Source organism: Hoplias malabaricus, chromosome 5 (assembly GCF_029633855.1).
Source record: "Hoplias malabaricus isolate fHopMal1 chromosome 5, fHopMal1.hap1, whole genome shotgun sequence".
NCBI lineage: Eukaryota > Metazoa > Chordata > Actinopteri > Characiformes > Erythrinidae > Hoplias > Hoplias malabaricus.
In genome coordinates this window covers 12,835,361-12,847,745 of record NC_089804.1, presented here as the reverse complement: position 1 = coordinate 12,847,745, position 12,385 = coordinate 12,835,361, and the positions used below count along the sequence as shown (strand labels likewise).

Here is a 12,385-nt window from a genome sequence, read left to right as displayed (position 1 = left end):
TAGAAGACTATTTCTATATACTCTTCTAAGAGTAATACTTGTTTTAGATCTGCCTGTAAACGGTAGACCACCTGACACCTCAAATTAAAAATGATTGGCTTTCCAGTTCGTTTTTTTTTTTTGTAGTTTTCTTCTTCTCTTGTGTTTAAATGACTGTGGTTACTGCCTTTATAATAGAAACTTAAGCTAAAAAGCTTACAGCACCTAGTATTCCCAGGCAGTCTCCCATCCAAGTACTAACTAGGCCCAACTCTTCTTCGCTTCCGAGATCAGACGGGATCGGGCTTTCAAGGAGTGGTATGGCCGTAAGCGATCACTGCTGGCTGTAGAAGACTATTTCTATATACTCTTCTAAGAGTAATACTTGTTTTAGATCTGCCTGTAAACGGTAGACCACCTGACACCTCAAATGAAAATGATTGGCTTTCCAGTTCGTTTTTTTTTTTTGTAGTTTTCTTCTTCTCTTGTGTTTAAATGACTGTGGTTACTGTCTTTATAATAGAAGCTTAAGCTAAAAAGCTTACAGCACCTAGTATTCCCAGGCAGTCTCCCATCCAAGTACTAACTAGGCCCAACTCTTCTTCGCTTCCGAGATCAGACGGGACCGGGCTTTCAAGGAGTGGTATGGCCGTAAGCGATCACTGCTGGCTGTAGAAGACTATTTCTATATACTCTTCTAAGAGTAATACTTGTTTTAGATCTGCCTGTAAACGGTAGACCACCTGACACCTCAAATGAAAATGATTGGCTTTCCAGTTCGTTTTTTTTTTTTGTAGTTTTCTTCTTCTCTTGTGTTTAAATGACTGTGGTTACTGCCTTTATAATAGAAACTTAAGCTAAAAAGCTTACAGCACCTAGTATTCCCAGGCAGTCTCCCATCCAAGTACTAACTAGGCCCAACTCTTCTTCGCTTCCGAGATCAGACGGGATCGGGCTTTCAAGGAGTGGTATGGCCGTAAGCGACCACTGCTGGCTGTAGAAGACTATTTCTATATACTCTTCTAAGAGTAATACTTGTTTTAGATCTGCCTATAAACGGTAGACCACCTGACACCTCAAATGAAAATGATTGGCTTTCCAGTTCGTTTTTTTTTTTGTTGTTTTTTTTTTTTAAGTTTTCTTCTTCTCTTGTGTTTAAATGACTGTGGTTACTGCCTTTATAATAGAAACTTAAGCTAAAAAGCTTACAGCACCTAGTATTCCCAGGCAGTCTCCCATCCAAGTACTAACTAGGCCCAACTCTTCTTCGCTTCCGAGATCAGACGGGACCGGGCTTTCAAGGAGTGGTATGGCCGTAAGCGATCACTGCTGGCTGTAGAAGACTATTTCTATATACTCTTCTAAGAGTAATACTTGTTTTAGATCTGCCTGTAAACGGTAGACCACCTGACACCTCAAATGAAAATGATTGGCTTTCCAGTTCGTTTTTTTTTTTTTGTAGTTTTCTTCTTCTCTTGTGTTTAAATGACTGTGGTTACTGCCTTTATAATAGAAACTTAAGCTAAAAAGCTTACAGCACCTAGTATTCCCAGGCAGTCTCCCATCCAAGTACTAACTAGGCCCAACTCTTCTTCGCTTCCGAGATCAGACGGGATCGGGCTTTCAAGGAGTGGTATGGCCGTAAGCGACCACTGCTGGCTGTAGAAGACTATTTCTATATACTCTTCTAAGAGTAATACTTGTTTTAGATCTGCCTATAAACGGTAGACCACCTGACACCTCAAATGAAAATGATTGGCTTTCCAGTTCGTTTTTTTTTTTGTTGTTTTTTTTTTTAAGTTTTCTTCTTCTCTTGTGTTTAAATGACTGTGGTTACTGCCTTTATAATAGAAACTTAAGCTAAAAAGCTTACAGCACCTAGTATTCCCAGGCAGTCTCCCATCCAAGTACTAACTAGGCCCAACTCTTCTTCGCTTCCGAGATCAGACGGGATCGGGCTTTCAAGGAGTGGTATGGCCGTAAGCGATCACTGCTGGCTGTAGAAGACTATTTCTATATACTCTTCTAAGAGTAATACTTGTTTTAGATCTGCCTGTAAACGGTAGACCACCTGACACCTCAAATGAAAATGATTGGCTTTCCAGTTCGTTTTTTTTTTTTTGTTGTTTTTTTTTTTTAAGTTTTCTTCTTCTCTTGTGTTTAAATGACTGTGGTTACTGCCTTTATAATAGAAACTTAAGCTAAAAAGCTTACAGCACCTAGTATTCCCAGGCAGTCTCCCATCCAAGTACTAACTAGGCCCAACTCTTCTTCGCTTCCGAGATCAGACGGGATCGGGCTTTCAAGGAGTGGTATGGCCGTAAGCGATCACTGCTGGCTGTAGAAGACTATTTCTATATACTCTTCTAAGAGTAATACTTGTTTTAGATCTGCCTGTAAACGGTAGACCACCTGACACCTCAAATGAAAATGATTGGCTTTCCAGTTCGTTTTTTTTTTTTGTTGTTTTTTTTTTTAAGTTTTCTTCTTCTCTTGTGTTTAAATGACTGTGGTTACTGCCTTTATAATAGAAACTTAAGCTAAAAAGCTTACAGCACCTAGTATTCCCAGGCAGTCTCCCATCCAAGTACTAACTAGGCCCAACTCTTCTTCGCTTCCGAGATCAGACGGGATCGGGCTTTCAAGGAGTGGTATGGCCGTAAGCGATCACTGCTGGCTGTAGAAGACTATTTCTATATACTCTTCTAAGAGTAATACTTGTTTTAGATCTGCCTGTAAACGGTAGACCACCTGACACCTCAAATGAAAATGATTGGCTTTCCAGTTCGTTTTTTTTTTTTGTTGTTTTTTTTTTTTAAGTTTTCTTCTTCTCTTGTGTTTAAATGACTGTGGTTACTGCCTTTATAATAGAAACTTAAGCTAAAAAGCTTACAGCACCTAGTATTCCCAGGCAGTCTCCCATCCAAGTACTAACTAGGCCCAGCTCTTCTTCGCTTCCGAGATCAGACGGGATCGGGCTTTCAAGGAGTGGTATGGCCGTAAGCGATCACTGCTGGCTGTAGAAGACTATTTCTATATACTCTTCTAAGAGTAATACTTGTTTTAGATCTGCCTGTAAACGGTAGACCACCTGACACCTCAAATGAAAATGATTGGCTTTCCAGTTCGTTTTTTTTTTTTTTTGTTTTTTTTTTTTAAGTTTTCTTCTTCTCTTGTGTTTAAATGACTGTGGTTACTGCCTTTATAATAGAAACTTAAGCTAAAAAGCTTACAGCACCTAGTATTCCCAGGCAGTCTCCCATCCAAGTACTAACTAGGCCCAGCTCTTCTTCGCTTCCGAGATCAGACGGGATCGGGCTTTCAAGGAGTGGTATGGCCGTAAGCGATCACAGCTGGCTGTAGAAGACTATTTCTATATACTCTTCTAAGAGTAATACTTGTTTTAGATCTGCCTGTAAACGGTAGACCACCTGACACCTCAAATGAAAATGATTGGCTTTCCAGTTCGTTTTTTTTTTTTGTTGTTTTTTTTTTTTAAGTTTTCTTCTTCTCTTGTGTTTAAATGACTGTGGTTACTGCCTTTATAATAGAAACTTAAGCTAAAAAGCTTACAGCACCTAGTATTCCCAGGCAGTCTCCCATCCAAGTACTAACTAGGCCCAACTCTTCTTCGCTTCCGAGATCAGACGGGATCGGGCTTTCAAGGAGTGGTATGGCCGTAAGCGATCACTGCTGGCTGTAGAAGACTATTTCTATATACTCTTCTAAGAGTAATACTTGTTTTAGATCTGCCTGTAAACGGTAGACCACCTGACACCTCAAATGAAAATGATTGGCTTTCCAGTTCGTTTTTTTTTTTTGTTGTTTTTTTTTTTTAAGTTTTCTTCTTCTCTTGTGTTTAAATGACTGTGGTTACTGCCTTTATAATAGAAACTTAAGCTAAAAAGCTTACAGCACCTAGTATTCCCAGGCAGTCTCCCATCCAAGTACTAACTAGGCCCAGCTCTTCTTCGCTTCCGAGATCAGACGGGAAGACGGGATCGGGCTTTCATGGAGTGGTATGGCCGTAAGCGATCACTGCTGGCTGTAGAAGACTATTTCTATATACTCTTCTAAGAGTAATACTTGTTTTAGATCTGCCTGTAAACGGTAGACCACCTGACACCTCAAATGAAAATGATTGGCTTTCCAGTTCGTTTTTTTTTTTTTTTGTTTGTTTTTTTTAAGTTTTCTTCTTCTCTTGTGTTTAAATGACTGTGGTTACTGCCTTTATAATAGAAACTTAAGCTAAAAAGCTTACAGCACCTAGTATTCCCAGGCAGTCTCCCATCCAAGTACTAACTAGGCCCAGCTCTTCTTCGCTTCCGAGATCAGATGGGATCGGGCTTTCAAGGAGTGGTATGGCCGTAAGCGATCACAGCTGGCTGTAGAAGACTATTTCTACATACTCTTCTAAGAGTAATACTTGTTTTAGATCTGCCTGTAAACGGTAGACCACCTGACACCTCAAATGAAAATGATTGGCTTTCCAGTTCGTTTTTTTTTTTTTGTTGGTTTTTTTTTTTTTAAGTTTTCTTCTTCTCTTGTGTTTAAATGACTGTGGTTACTGCCTTTATAATAGAAACTTAAGCTAAAAAGCTTACAGCACCTAGTATTCCCAGGCAGTCTCCCATCCAAGTACTAACTAGGCCCAACACTTCTTCGCTTCCGAGATCAGACGGGATCGGGCTTTCAAGGAGTGGTATGGCCGTAAGCGATCACTGCTGGCTGTAGAAGACTATTTCTATATACTCTTCTAAGAGTAATACTTGTTTTAGATCTGCCTGTAAACGGTAGACCACCTGACACCTCAAATGAAAATGATTGGCTTTCCAGTTCGTTTTTTTTTTTTGTAGTTTTCTTCTTCTCTTGTGTTTAAATGACTGTGGTTACTGCCTTTATAATAGAAACTTAAGCTAAAAAGCTTACAGCACCTAGTATTCCCAGGCAGTCTCCCATCCAAGTACTAACTAGGCCCAACTCTTCTTCACTTCCGAGATCAGACGGGATCGGGCTTTCAAGGAGTGGTATGGCCGTAAGCGATCACTGCTGGCTGTAGAAGACTATTTCTATATACTCTTCTAAGAGTAATACTTGTTTTAGATCTGCCTGTAAACGGTAGACCACCTGACACCTCAAATGAAAATGATTGGCTTTCCAGTTCGTTTTTTTTTTTTGTAGTTTTCTTCTTCTCTTGTGTTTAAATGACTGTGGTTACTGTCTTTATAATAGAAGCTTAAGCTAAAAAGCTTACAGCACCTAGTATTCCCAGGCAGTCTCCCATCCAAGTACTAACTAGGCCCAACTCTTCTTCGCTTCCGAGATCAGACGGGACCGGGCTTTCAAGGAGTGGTATGGCCGTAAGCGATCACTGCTGGCTGTAGAAGACTATTTCTATATACTCTTCTAAGAGTAATACTTGTTTTAGATCTGCCTGTAAACGGTAGACCACCTGACACCTCAAATGAAAATGATTGGCTTTCCAGTTCGTTTTTTTTTTTTTGTTGGTTTTTTTTTTTTTAAGTTTTCTTCTTCTCTTGTGTTTAAATGACTGTGGTTACTGCCTTTATAATAGAAACTTAAGCTAAAAAGCTTACAGCACCTAGTATTCCCAGGCAGTCTCCCATCCAAGTACTAACTAGGCCCAACACTTCTTCGCTTCCGAGATCAGACGGGATCGGGCTTTCAAGGAGTGGTATGGCCGTAAGCGATCACTGCTGGCTGTAGAAGACTATTTCTATATACTCTTCTAAGAGTAATACTTGTTTTAGATCTGCCTGTAAACGGTAGACCACCTGACACCTCAAATGAAAATGATTGGCTTTCCAGTTCGTTTTTTTTTTTTGTAGTTTTCTTCTTCTCTTGTGTTTAAATGACTGTGGTTACTGCCTTTATAATAGAAACTTAAGCTAAAAAGCTTACAGCACCTAGTATTCCCAGGCAGTCTCCCATCCAAGTACTAACTAGGCCCAACTCTTCTTCACTTCCGAGATCAGACGGGATCGGGCTTTCAAGGAGTGGTATGGCCGTAAGCGATCACTGCTGGCTGTAGAAGACTATTTCTATATACTCTTCTAAGAGTAATACTTGTTTTAGATCTGCCTGTAAACGGTAGACCACCTGACACCTCAAATGAAAATGATTGGCTTTCCAGTTCGTTTTTTTTTTTTGTAGTTTTCTTCTTCTCTTGTGTTTAAATGACTGTGGTTACTGTCTTTATAATAGAAGCTTAAGCTAAAAAGCTTACAGCACCTAGTATTCCCAGGCAGTCTCCCATCCAAGTACTAACTAGGCCCAACTCTTCTTCGCTTCCGAGATCAGACGGGACCGGGCTTTCAAGGAGTGGTATGGCCGTAAGCGATCACTGCTGGCTGTAGAAGACTATTTCTATATACTCTTCTAAGAGTAATACTTGTTTTAGATCTGCCTGTAAACGGTAGACCACCTGACACCTCAAATGAAAATGATTGGCTTTTCAGTTCGTTTTTTTTTTTTGTTGTTTTTTTTTTTTAAGTTTTCTTCTTCTCTTGTGTTTAAATGACTGTGGTTACTGCCTTTATAATAGAAACTTAAGCTAAAAAGCTTACAGCACCTAGTATTCCCAGGCAGTCTCCCATCCAAGTACTAACTAGGCCCAACTCTTCTTCGCTTCCGAGATCAGACGGGATCGGGCTTTCAAGGAGTGGTATGGCCGTAAGCGATCACAGCTGGCTGTAGAAGACTATTTTTATATACTCTTCTAAGAGTAATACTTGTTTTAGATCTGCCTGTAAACGGTAGACCACCTGACACCTCAAATGAAAATGATTGGCTTTCCAGTTCGTTTTTTTTTTTTGTTGTTTTTTTTTTTTAAGTTTTCTTCTTCTCTTGTGTTTAAATGACTGTGGTTACTGCCTTTATAATAGAAACTTAAGCTAAAAAGCTTACAGCACCTAGTATTCCCAGGCAGTCTCCCATCCAAGTACTAACTAGGCCCAACTCTTCTTCGCTTCCGAGATCAGACGGGATCGGGCTTTCAAGGAGTGGTATGGCCGTAAGCGATCACTGCTGGCTGTAGAAGACTATTTCTATATACTCTTCTAAGAGTAATACTTGTTTTAGATCTGCCTGTAAACCGTAGACCACCTGACACCTCAAATGAAAATGATTGGCTTTCCAGTTCGTTTTTTTTTTTTGTTGTTTTTTTTTTTTAAGTTTTCTTCTTCTCTTGTGTTTAAATGACTGTGGTTACTGCCTTTATAATAGAAACTTAAGCTAAAAAGCTTACAGCACCTAGTATTCCCAGGCAGTCTCCCATCCAAGTACTAACTAGGCCCAGCTCTTCTTCGCTTCCGAGATCAGACGGGATCGGGCTTTCAAGGAGTGGTATGGCCGTAAGCGATCACTGCTGGCTGTAGAAGACTATTTCTATATACTCTTCTAAGAGTAATACTTGTTTTAGATCTGCCTGTAAACGGTAGACCACCTGACACCTCAAATGAAAATGATTGGCTTTCCAGTTCGTTTTTTTTTTTTTTTGTTGTTTTTTTTTAAGTTTTCTTCTTCTCTTGTGTTTAAATGACTGTGGTTACTGCCTTTATAATAGAAACTTAAGCTAAAAAGCTTACAGCACCTAGTATTCCCAGGCAGTCTCCCATCCAAGTACTAACTAGGCCCAGCTCTTCTTCGCTTCCGAGATCAGACGGGATCGGGCTTTCAAGGAGTGGTATGGCCGTAAGCGATCACAGCTGGCTGTAGAAGACTATTTCTATATACTCTTCTAAGAGTAATACTTGTTTTAGATCTGCCTGTAAACGGTAGACCACCTGACACCTCAAATGAAAATGATTGGCTTTCCAGTTCGTTTTTTTTTTTTTGTTGGTTTTTTTTTTTTTAAGTTTTCTTCTTCTCTTGTGTTTAAATGACTGTGGTTACTGCCTTTATAATAGAAACTTAAGCTAAAAAGCTTACAGCACCTAGTATTCCCAGGCAGTCTCCCATCCAAGTACTAACTAGGCCCAACACTTCTTCGCTTCCGAGATCAGACGGGATCGGGCTTTCAAGGAGTGGTATGGCCGTAAGCGATCACTGCTGGCTGTAGAAGACTATTTCTATATACTCTTCTAAGAGTAATACTTGTTTTAGATCTGCCTGTAAACGGTAGACCACCTGACACCTCAAATTAAAAATGATTGGCTTTCCAGTTCGTTTTTTTTTTTTGTAGTTTTCTTCTTCTCTTGTGTTTAAATGACTGTGGTTACTGCCTTTATAATAGAAACTTAAGCTAAAAAGCTTACAGCACCTAGTATTCCCAGGCAGTCTCCCATCCAAGTACTAACTAGGCCCAACTCTTCTTCGCTTCCGAGATCAGACGGGATCGGGCTTTCAAGGAGTGGTATGGCCGTAAGCGATCACTGCTGGCTGTAGAAGACTATTTCTATATACTCTTCTAAGAGTAATACTTGTTTTAGATCTGCCTGTAAACGGTAGACCACCTGACACCTCAAATGAAAATGATTGGCTTTCCAGTTCGTTTTTTTTTGTTGTAGTTTTCTTCTTCTCTTGTGTTTAAATGACTGTGGTTACTGTCTTTATAATAGAAGCTTAAGCTAAAAAGCTTACAGCACCTAGTATTCCCAGGCAGTCTCCCATCCAAGTACTAACTAGGCCCAACTCTTCTTCGCTTCCGAGATCAGACGGGACCGGGCTTTCAAGGAGTGGTATGGCCGTAAGCGATCACTGCTGGCTGTAGAAGACTATTTCTATATACTCTTCTAAGAGTAATACTTGTTTTAGATCTGCCTGTAAACGGTAGACCACCTGACACCTCAAATGAAAATGATTGGCTTTCCAGTTCGTTTTTTTTTTTTGTAGTTTTCTTCTTCTCTTGTGTTTAAATGACTGTGGTTACTGCCTTTATAATAGAAACTTAAGCTAAAAAGCTTACAGCACCTAGTATTCCCAGGCAGTCTCCCATCCAAGTACTAACTAGGCCCAACTCTTCTTCGCTTCCGAGATCAGACGGGATCGGGCTTTCAAGGAGTGGTATGGCCGTAAGCGACCACTGCTGGCTGTAGAAGACTATTTCTATATACTCTTCTAAGAGTAATACTTGTTTTAGATCTGCCTATAAACGGTAGACCACCTGACACCTCAAATGAAAATGATTGGCTTTCCAGTTCGTTTTTTTTTTTGTTGTTTTTTTTTTTTAAGTTTTCTTCTTCTCTTGTGTTTAAATGACTGTGGTTACTGCCTTTATAATAGAAACTTAAGCTAAAAAGCTTACAGCACCTAGTATTCCCAGGCAGTCTCCCATCCAAGTACTAACTAGGCCCAACTCTTCTTCGCTTCCGAGATCAGACGGGATCGGGCTTTCAAGGAGTGGTATGGCCGTAAGCGATCACTGCTGGCTGTAGAAGACTATTTCTATATACTCTTCTAAGAGTAATACTTGTTTTAGATCTGCCTGTAAACGGTAGACCACCTGACACCTCAAATGAAAATGATTGGCTTTCCAGTTCCTTTTTTTTTTTTTGTAGTTTTCTTCTTCTCTTGTGTTTAAATGACTGTGGTTACTGCCTTTATAATAGAAACTTAAGCTAAAAAGCTTACAGCACCTAGTATTCCCAGGCAGTCTCCCATCCAAGTACTAACTAGGCCCAACTCTTCTTCGCTTCCGAGATCAGACGGGATCGGGCTTTCAAGGAGTGGTATGGCCGTAAGCGATCACAGCTGGCTGTAGAAGACTATTTCTATATACTCTTCTAAGAGTAATACTTGTTTTAGATCTGCCTGTAAACGGTAGACCACCTGACACCTCAAATGAAAATGATTGGCTTTCCAGTTCGTTTTTTTTTTTTCTTAAGTTTTCTTCTTCTCTTGTGTTTAAATGACTTTGGTTACTGCCTTTATAATAGAAACTTAAGCTAAAAAGCTTACAGCACCTAGTATTCCCAGGCAGTCTCCCATCGAAGTACTAACTAGGCCCAACACTTCTTCGCTTCCGAGATCAGACGGGATCGGGCTTTCAAGGAGTGGTATGGCCGTAAGCGATCACTGCTGGCTGTAGAAGACTATTTCTATATACTCTTCTAAGAGTAATACTTGTTTTAGATCTGCCTGTAAACGGTAGACCACCTGACACCTCAAATGAAAATGATTGGCTTTCCAGTTCGTTTTTTTTTTTGTTGTTGTTTTTTTTTTTTTAAGTTTTCTTCTTCTCTTGTGTTTAAATGACTTTGGTTACTGCCTTTATAATAGAAACTTAAGCTAAAAAGCTTACAGCACCTAGTATTCCCAGGCAGTCTCCCATCCAAGTACTAACTAGGCCCAACTCTTCTTCGCTTCCGAGATCAGACGGGATCGGGCTTTCAAGGAGTGGTATGGCCGTAAGCGATTACTGCTGGCTGTAGACGACTATTTCTATATACTCTTCTAAGAGTAATACTTGTTTTAGAGCTGCCTGTAAACGGTAGACCACCTGACACCTCAAATGAAAATGATTGGCTTTCCAGTTCGTTTTTTTTTTTTTTTGTAGTTTTCTTCTTCTCTTGTGTTTAAATGACTGTGGTTACTGCCTTTATAATAGAAACTTAAGCTAAAAAGCTTACAGCACCTAGTATTCCCAGGCAGTCTCCCATCCAAGTACTAACTAGGCCCAACTCTTCTTCGCTTCCGAGATCAGACGGGATCGGGCTTTCAAGGAGTGGTATGGCCGTAAGCGATCACAGCTGGCTGTAGAAGACTATTTCTATATACTCTTCTAAGAGTAATACTTGTTTTAGATCTGCCTGTAAACGGTAGACCACCTGACACCTCAAATGAAAATGATTGGCTTTCCAGTTCGTTTTTTTTTTTTCTTAAGTTTTCTTCTTCTCTTGTGTTTAAATGACTTTGGTTACTGCCTTTATAATAGAAACTTAAGCTAAAAAGCTTACAGCACCTAGTATTCCCAGGCAGTCTCCCATCGAAGTACTAACTAGGCCCAACTCTTCTTCGCTTCCGAGATCAGACGGGATCGGGCTTTCAAGGAGTGGTATGGCCGTAAGCGATCACTGCTGGCTGTAGAAGACTATTTCTATATACTCTTCTAAGAGTAATACTTGTTTTAGATCTGCCTGTAAACGGTAGACCACCTGACACCTCAAATGAAAATGATTGGCTTTCCAGTTCGTTTTTTTTTTTTGTTGTTTTTTTTTTTTAAGTTTTCTTCTTCTCTTGTGTTTAAATGACTGTGGTTACTGCCTTTATAATAGAAACTTAAGCTAAAAAGCTTACAGCACCTAGTATTCCCAGGCAGTCTCCCATCCAAGTACTAACTAGGCCCAACTCTTCTTCGCTTCCGAGATCAGACGGGATCGGGCTTTCAAGGAGTGGTATGGCCGTAAGCGATCACTGCTGGCTGTAGAAGACTATTTCTATATACTCTTCTAAGAGTAATACTTGTTTTAGATCTGCCTGTAAACGGTAGACCACCTGACACCTCAAATGAAAATGATTGGCTTTCCAGTTCGTTTTTTTTTTTTTTTGTTTTTTTTTTTTAAGTTTTCTTCTTCTCTTGTGTTTAAATGACTGTGGTTACTGCCTTTATAATAGAAACTTAAGCTAAAAAGCTTACAGCACCTAGTATTCCCAGGCAGTCTCCCATCCAAGTACTAACTAGGCCCAGCTCTTCTTCGCTTCCGAGATCAGACGGGATCGGGCTTTCAAGGAGTGGTATGGCCGTAAGCGATCACAGCTGGCTGTAGAAGACTATTTCTATATACTCTTCTAAGAGTAATACTTGTTTTAGATCTGCCTGTAAACGGTAGACCACCTGACACCTCAAATGAAAATGATTGGCTTTCCAGTTCGTTTTTTTTTTTTGTTGTTTTTTTTTTTTAAGTTTTCTTCTTCTCTTGTGTTTAAATGACTGTGGTTACTGCCTTTATAATAGAAACTTAAGCTAAAAAGCTTACAGCACCTAGTATTCCCAGGCAGTCTCCCATCCAAGTACTAACTAGGCCCAACTCTTCTTCGCTTCCGAGATCAGACGGGATCGGGCTTTCAAGGAGTGGTATGGCCGTAAGCGATCACTGCTGGCTGTAGAAGACTATTTCTATATACTCTTCTAAGAGTAATACTTGTTTTAGATCTGCCTGTAAACGGTAGACCACCTGACACCTCAAATGAAAATGATTGGCTTTCCAGTTCGTTTTTTTTTTTTGTTGTTTTTTTTTTTTAAGTTTTCTTCTTCTCTTGTGTTTAAATGACTGTGGTTACTGCCTTTATAATAGAAACTTAAGCTAAAAAGCTTACAGCACCTAGTATTCCCAGGCAGTCTCCCATCCAAGTACTAACTAGGCCCAGCTCTTCTTCGCTTCCGAGATCAGACGGGATCGGGCTTTCAAGGAGTGGTATGGCCGTAAGCGATCACTGCTGGCTGTAG

At 40.0% G+C, this 12,385-nt stretch overlaps 36 non-coding genes and 1 pseudogene across 36 annotated transcripts; all 37 read right to left on the bottom strand.

Moving 5' to 3' along the window:
- Positions 1-192: 192 nt before the first annotated feature.
- Positions 193-311, bottom strand: LOC136698708 (5S ribosomal RNA). Its single transcript, XR_010803278.1, has one exon. It is a non-coding gene; the product is annotated as a 5S ribosomal RNA (ribosomal RNA).
- A 206-nt stretch (positions 312-517) lies between these two features.
- LOC136698264 (5S ribosomal RNA) lies at positions 518-636 on the bottom strand. The gene has a single exon (XR_010803029.1). It is a non-coding gene; the product is annotated as a 5S ribosomal RNA (ribosomal RNA).
- A 206-nt stretch (positions 637-842) lies between these two features.
- Positions 843-961, bottom strand: LOC136698707 (5S ribosomal RNA). The gene has a single exon (XR_010803277.1). It is a non-coding gene; the product is annotated as a 5S ribosomal RNA (ribosomal RNA).
- A 220-nt stretch (positions 962-1,181) lies between these two features.
- Positions 1,182-1,300, bottom strand: LOC136698263 (5S ribosomal RNA). Its single transcript, XR_010803028.1, has one exon. It is a non-coding gene; the product is annotated as a 5S ribosomal RNA (ribosomal RNA).
- A 207-nt stretch (positions 1,301-1,507) lies between these two features.
- LOC136698705 (5S ribosomal RNA) lies at positions 1,508-1,626 on the bottom strand. Its single transcript, XR_010803275.1, has one exon. It is a non-coding gene; the product is annotated as a 5S ribosomal RNA (ribosomal RNA).
- A 219-nt stretch (positions 1,627-1,845) lies between these two features.
- LOC136698704 (5S ribosomal RNA) lies at positions 1,846-1,964 on the bottom strand. The gene has a single exon (XR_010803274.1). It is a non-coding gene; the product is annotated as a 5S ribosomal RNA (ribosomal RNA).
- Positions 1,965-2,186: 222 nt separating this feature from the next.
- On the bottom strand, positions 2,187-2,305 carry LOC136698703 (5S ribosomal RNA). Its single transcript, XR_010803273.1, has one exon. It is a non-coding gene; the product is annotated as a 5S ribosomal RNA (ribosomal RNA).
- Positions 2,306-2,525: 220 nt separating this feature from the next.
- Positions 2,526-2,644, bottom strand: LOC136698702 (5S ribosomal RNA). Its single transcript, XR_010803272.1, has one exon. It is a non-coding gene; the product is annotated as a 5S ribosomal RNA (ribosomal RNA).
- A 221-nt stretch (positions 2,645-2,865) lies between these two features.
- LOC136698911 (5S ribosomal RNA) lies at positions 2,866-2,984 on the bottom strand. The gene has a single exon (XR_010803476.1). It is a non-coding gene; the product is annotated as a 5S ribosomal RNA (ribosomal RNA).
- A 221-nt stretch (positions 2,985-3,205) lies between these two features.
- LOC136698910 (5S ribosomal RNA) lies at positions 3,206-3,324 on the bottom strand. Its single transcript, XR_010803475.1, has one exon. It is a non-coding gene; the product is annotated as a 5S ribosomal RNA (ribosomal RNA).
- Positions 3,325-3,545: 221 nt separating this feature from the next.
- Positions 3,546-3,664, bottom strand: LOC136698701 (5S ribosomal RNA). Its single transcript, XR_010803271.1, has one exon. It is a non-coding gene; the product is annotated as a 5S ribosomal RNA (ribosomal RNA).
- Positions 3,665-3,885: 221 nt separating this feature from the next.
- Positions 3,886-4,012, bottom strand: LOC136698541 (5S ribosomal RNA; annotated as a pseudogene).
- A 221-nt stretch (positions 4,013-4,233) lies between these two features.
- Positions 4,234-4,352, bottom strand: LOC136698202 (5S ribosomal RNA). Its single transcript, XR_010802971.1, has one exon. It is a non-coding gene; the product is annotated as a 5S ribosomal RNA (ribosomal RNA).
- A 224-nt stretch (positions 4,353-4,576) lies between these two features.
- LOC136698243 (5S ribosomal RNA) lies at positions 4,577-4,695 on the bottom strand. Its single transcript, XR_010803009.1, has one exon. It is a non-coding gene; the product is annotated as a 5S ribosomal RNA (ribosomal RNA).
- A 206-nt stretch (positions 4,696-4,901) lies between these two features.
- Positions 4,902-5,020, bottom strand: LOC136698620 (5S ribosomal RNA). Its single transcript, XR_010803193.1, has one exon. It is a non-coding gene; the product is annotated as a 5S ribosomal RNA (ribosomal RNA).
- Positions 5,021-5,226: 206 nt separating this feature from the next.
- LOC136698262 (5S ribosomal RNA) lies at positions 5,227-5,345 on the bottom strand. The gene has a single exon (XR_010803027.1). It is a non-coding gene; the product is annotated as a 5S ribosomal RNA (ribosomal RNA).
- Positions 5,346-5,569: 224 nt separating this feature from the next.
- LOC136698242 (5S ribosomal RNA) lies at positions 5,570-5,688 on the bottom strand. The gene has a single exon (XR_010803008.1). It is a non-coding gene; the product is annotated as a 5S ribosomal RNA (ribosomal RNA).
- Positions 5,689-5,894: 206 nt separating this feature from the next.
- LOC136698012 (5S ribosomal RNA) lies at positions 5,895-6,013 on the bottom strand. The gene has a single exon (XR_010802787.1). It is a non-coding gene; the product is annotated as a 5S ribosomal RNA (ribosomal RNA).
- Positions 6,014-6,219: 206 nt separating this feature from the next.
- On the bottom strand, positions 6,220-6,338 carry LOC136698260 (5S ribosomal RNA). Its single transcript, XR_010803025.1, has one exon. It is a non-coding gene; the product is annotated as a 5S ribosomal RNA (ribosomal RNA).
- A 221-nt stretch (positions 6,339-6,559) lies between these two features.
- Positions 6,560-6,678, bottom strand: LOC136698700 (5S ribosomal RNA). The gene has a single exon (XR_010803270.1). It is a non-coding gene; the product is annotated as a 5S ribosomal RNA (ribosomal RNA).
- Positions 6,679-6,899: 221 nt separating this feature from the next.
- On the bottom strand, positions 6,900-7,018 carry LOC136698699 (5S ribosomal RNA). Its single transcript, XR_010803269.1, has one exon. It is a non-coding gene; the product is annotated as a 5S ribosomal RNA (ribosomal RNA).
- Positions 7,019-7,239: 221 nt separating this feature from the next.
- On the bottom strand, positions 7,240-7,358 carry LOC136698909 (5S ribosomal RNA). The gene has a single exon (XR_010803474.1). It is a non-coding gene; the product is annotated as a 5S ribosomal RNA (ribosomal RNA).
- Positions 7,359-7,579: 221 nt separating this feature from the next.
- On the bottom strand, positions 7,580-7,698 carry LOC136698908 (5S ribosomal RNA). The gene has a single exon (XR_010803473.1). It is a non-coding gene; the product is annotated as a 5S ribosomal RNA (ribosomal RNA).
- A 224-nt stretch (positions 7,699-7,922) lies between these two features.
- LOC136698241 (5S ribosomal RNA) lies at positions 7,923-8,041 on the bottom strand. Its single transcript, XR_010803007.1, has one exon. It is a non-coding gene; the product is annotated as a 5S ribosomal RNA (ribosomal RNA).
- Positions 8,042-8,248: 207 nt separating this feature from the next.
- LOC136698698 (5S ribosomal RNA) lies at positions 8,249-8,367 on the bottom strand. The gene has a single exon (XR_010803268.1). It is a non-coding gene; the product is annotated as a 5S ribosomal RNA (ribosomal RNA).
- A 206-nt stretch (positions 8,368-8,573) lies between these two features.
- Positions 8,574-8,692, bottom strand: LOC136698259 (5S ribosomal RNA). Its single transcript, XR_010803024.1, has one exon. It is a non-coding gene; the product is annotated as a 5S ribosomal RNA (ribosomal RNA).
- A 206-nt stretch (positions 8,693-8,898) lies between these two features.
- LOC136698697 (5S ribosomal RNA) lies at positions 8,899-9,017 on the bottom strand. Its single transcript, XR_010803267.1, has one exon. It is a non-coding gene; the product is annotated as a 5S ribosomal RNA (ribosomal RNA).
- Positions 9,018-9,237: 220 nt separating this feature from the next.
- Positions 9,238-9,356, bottom strand: LOC136698696 (5S ribosomal RNA). The gene has a single exon (XR_010803266.1). It is a non-coding gene; the product is annotated as a 5S ribosomal RNA (ribosomal RNA).
- A 207-nt stretch (positions 9,357-9,563) lies between these two features.
- Positions 9,564-9,682, bottom strand: LOC136698694 (5S ribosomal RNA). Its single transcript, XR_010803264.1, has one exon. It is a non-coding gene; the product is annotated as a 5S ribosomal RNA (ribosomal RNA).
- A 208-nt stretch (positions 9,683-9,890) lies between these two features.
- Positions 9,891-10,009, bottom strand: LOC136698275 (5S ribosomal RNA). The gene has a single exon (XR_010803039.1). It is a non-coding gene; the product is annotated as a 5S ribosomal RNA (ribosomal RNA).
- A 224-nt stretch (positions 10,010-10,233) lies between these two features.
- Positions 10,234-10,352, bottom strand: LOC136698693 (5S ribosomal RNA). The gene has a single exon (XR_010803263.1). It is a non-coding gene; the product is annotated as a 5S ribosomal RNA (ribosomal RNA).
- Positions 10,353-10,561: 209 nt separating this feature from the next.
- Positions 10,562-10,680, bottom strand: LOC136698691 (5S ribosomal RNA). The gene has a single exon (XR_010803262.1). It is a non-coding gene; the product is annotated as a 5S ribosomal RNA (ribosomal RNA).
- A 208-nt stretch (positions 10,681-10,888) lies between these two features.
- On the bottom strand, positions 10,889-11,007 carry LOC136698919 (5S ribosomal RNA). Its single transcript, XR_010803484.1, has one exon. It is a non-coding gene; the product is annotated as a 5S ribosomal RNA (ribosomal RNA).
- Positions 11,008-11,228: 221 nt separating this feature from the next.
- Positions 11,229-11,347, bottom strand: LOC136698690 (5S ribosomal RNA). The gene has a single exon (XR_010803261.1). It is a non-coding gene; the product is annotated as a 5S ribosomal RNA (ribosomal RNA).
- A 221-nt stretch (positions 11,348-11,568) lies between these two features.
- Positions 11,569-11,687, bottom strand: LOC136698907 (5S ribosomal RNA). Its single transcript, XR_010803472.1, has one exon. It is a non-coding gene; the product is annotated as a 5S ribosomal RNA (ribosomal RNA).
- A 221-nt stretch (positions 11,688-11,908) lies between these two features.
- Positions 11,909-12,027, bottom strand: LOC136698689 (5S ribosomal RNA). Its single transcript, XR_010803260.1, has one exon. It is a non-coding gene; the product is annotated as a 5S ribosomal RNA (ribosomal RNA).
- A 221-nt stretch (positions 12,028-12,248) lies between these two features.
- Positions 12,249-12,367, bottom strand: LOC136698906 (5S ribosomal RNA). The gene has a single exon (XR_010803471.1). It is a non-coding gene; the product is annotated as a 5S ribosomal RNA (ribosomal RNA).
- Positions 12,368-12,385: the final 18 nt, after the last annotated feature.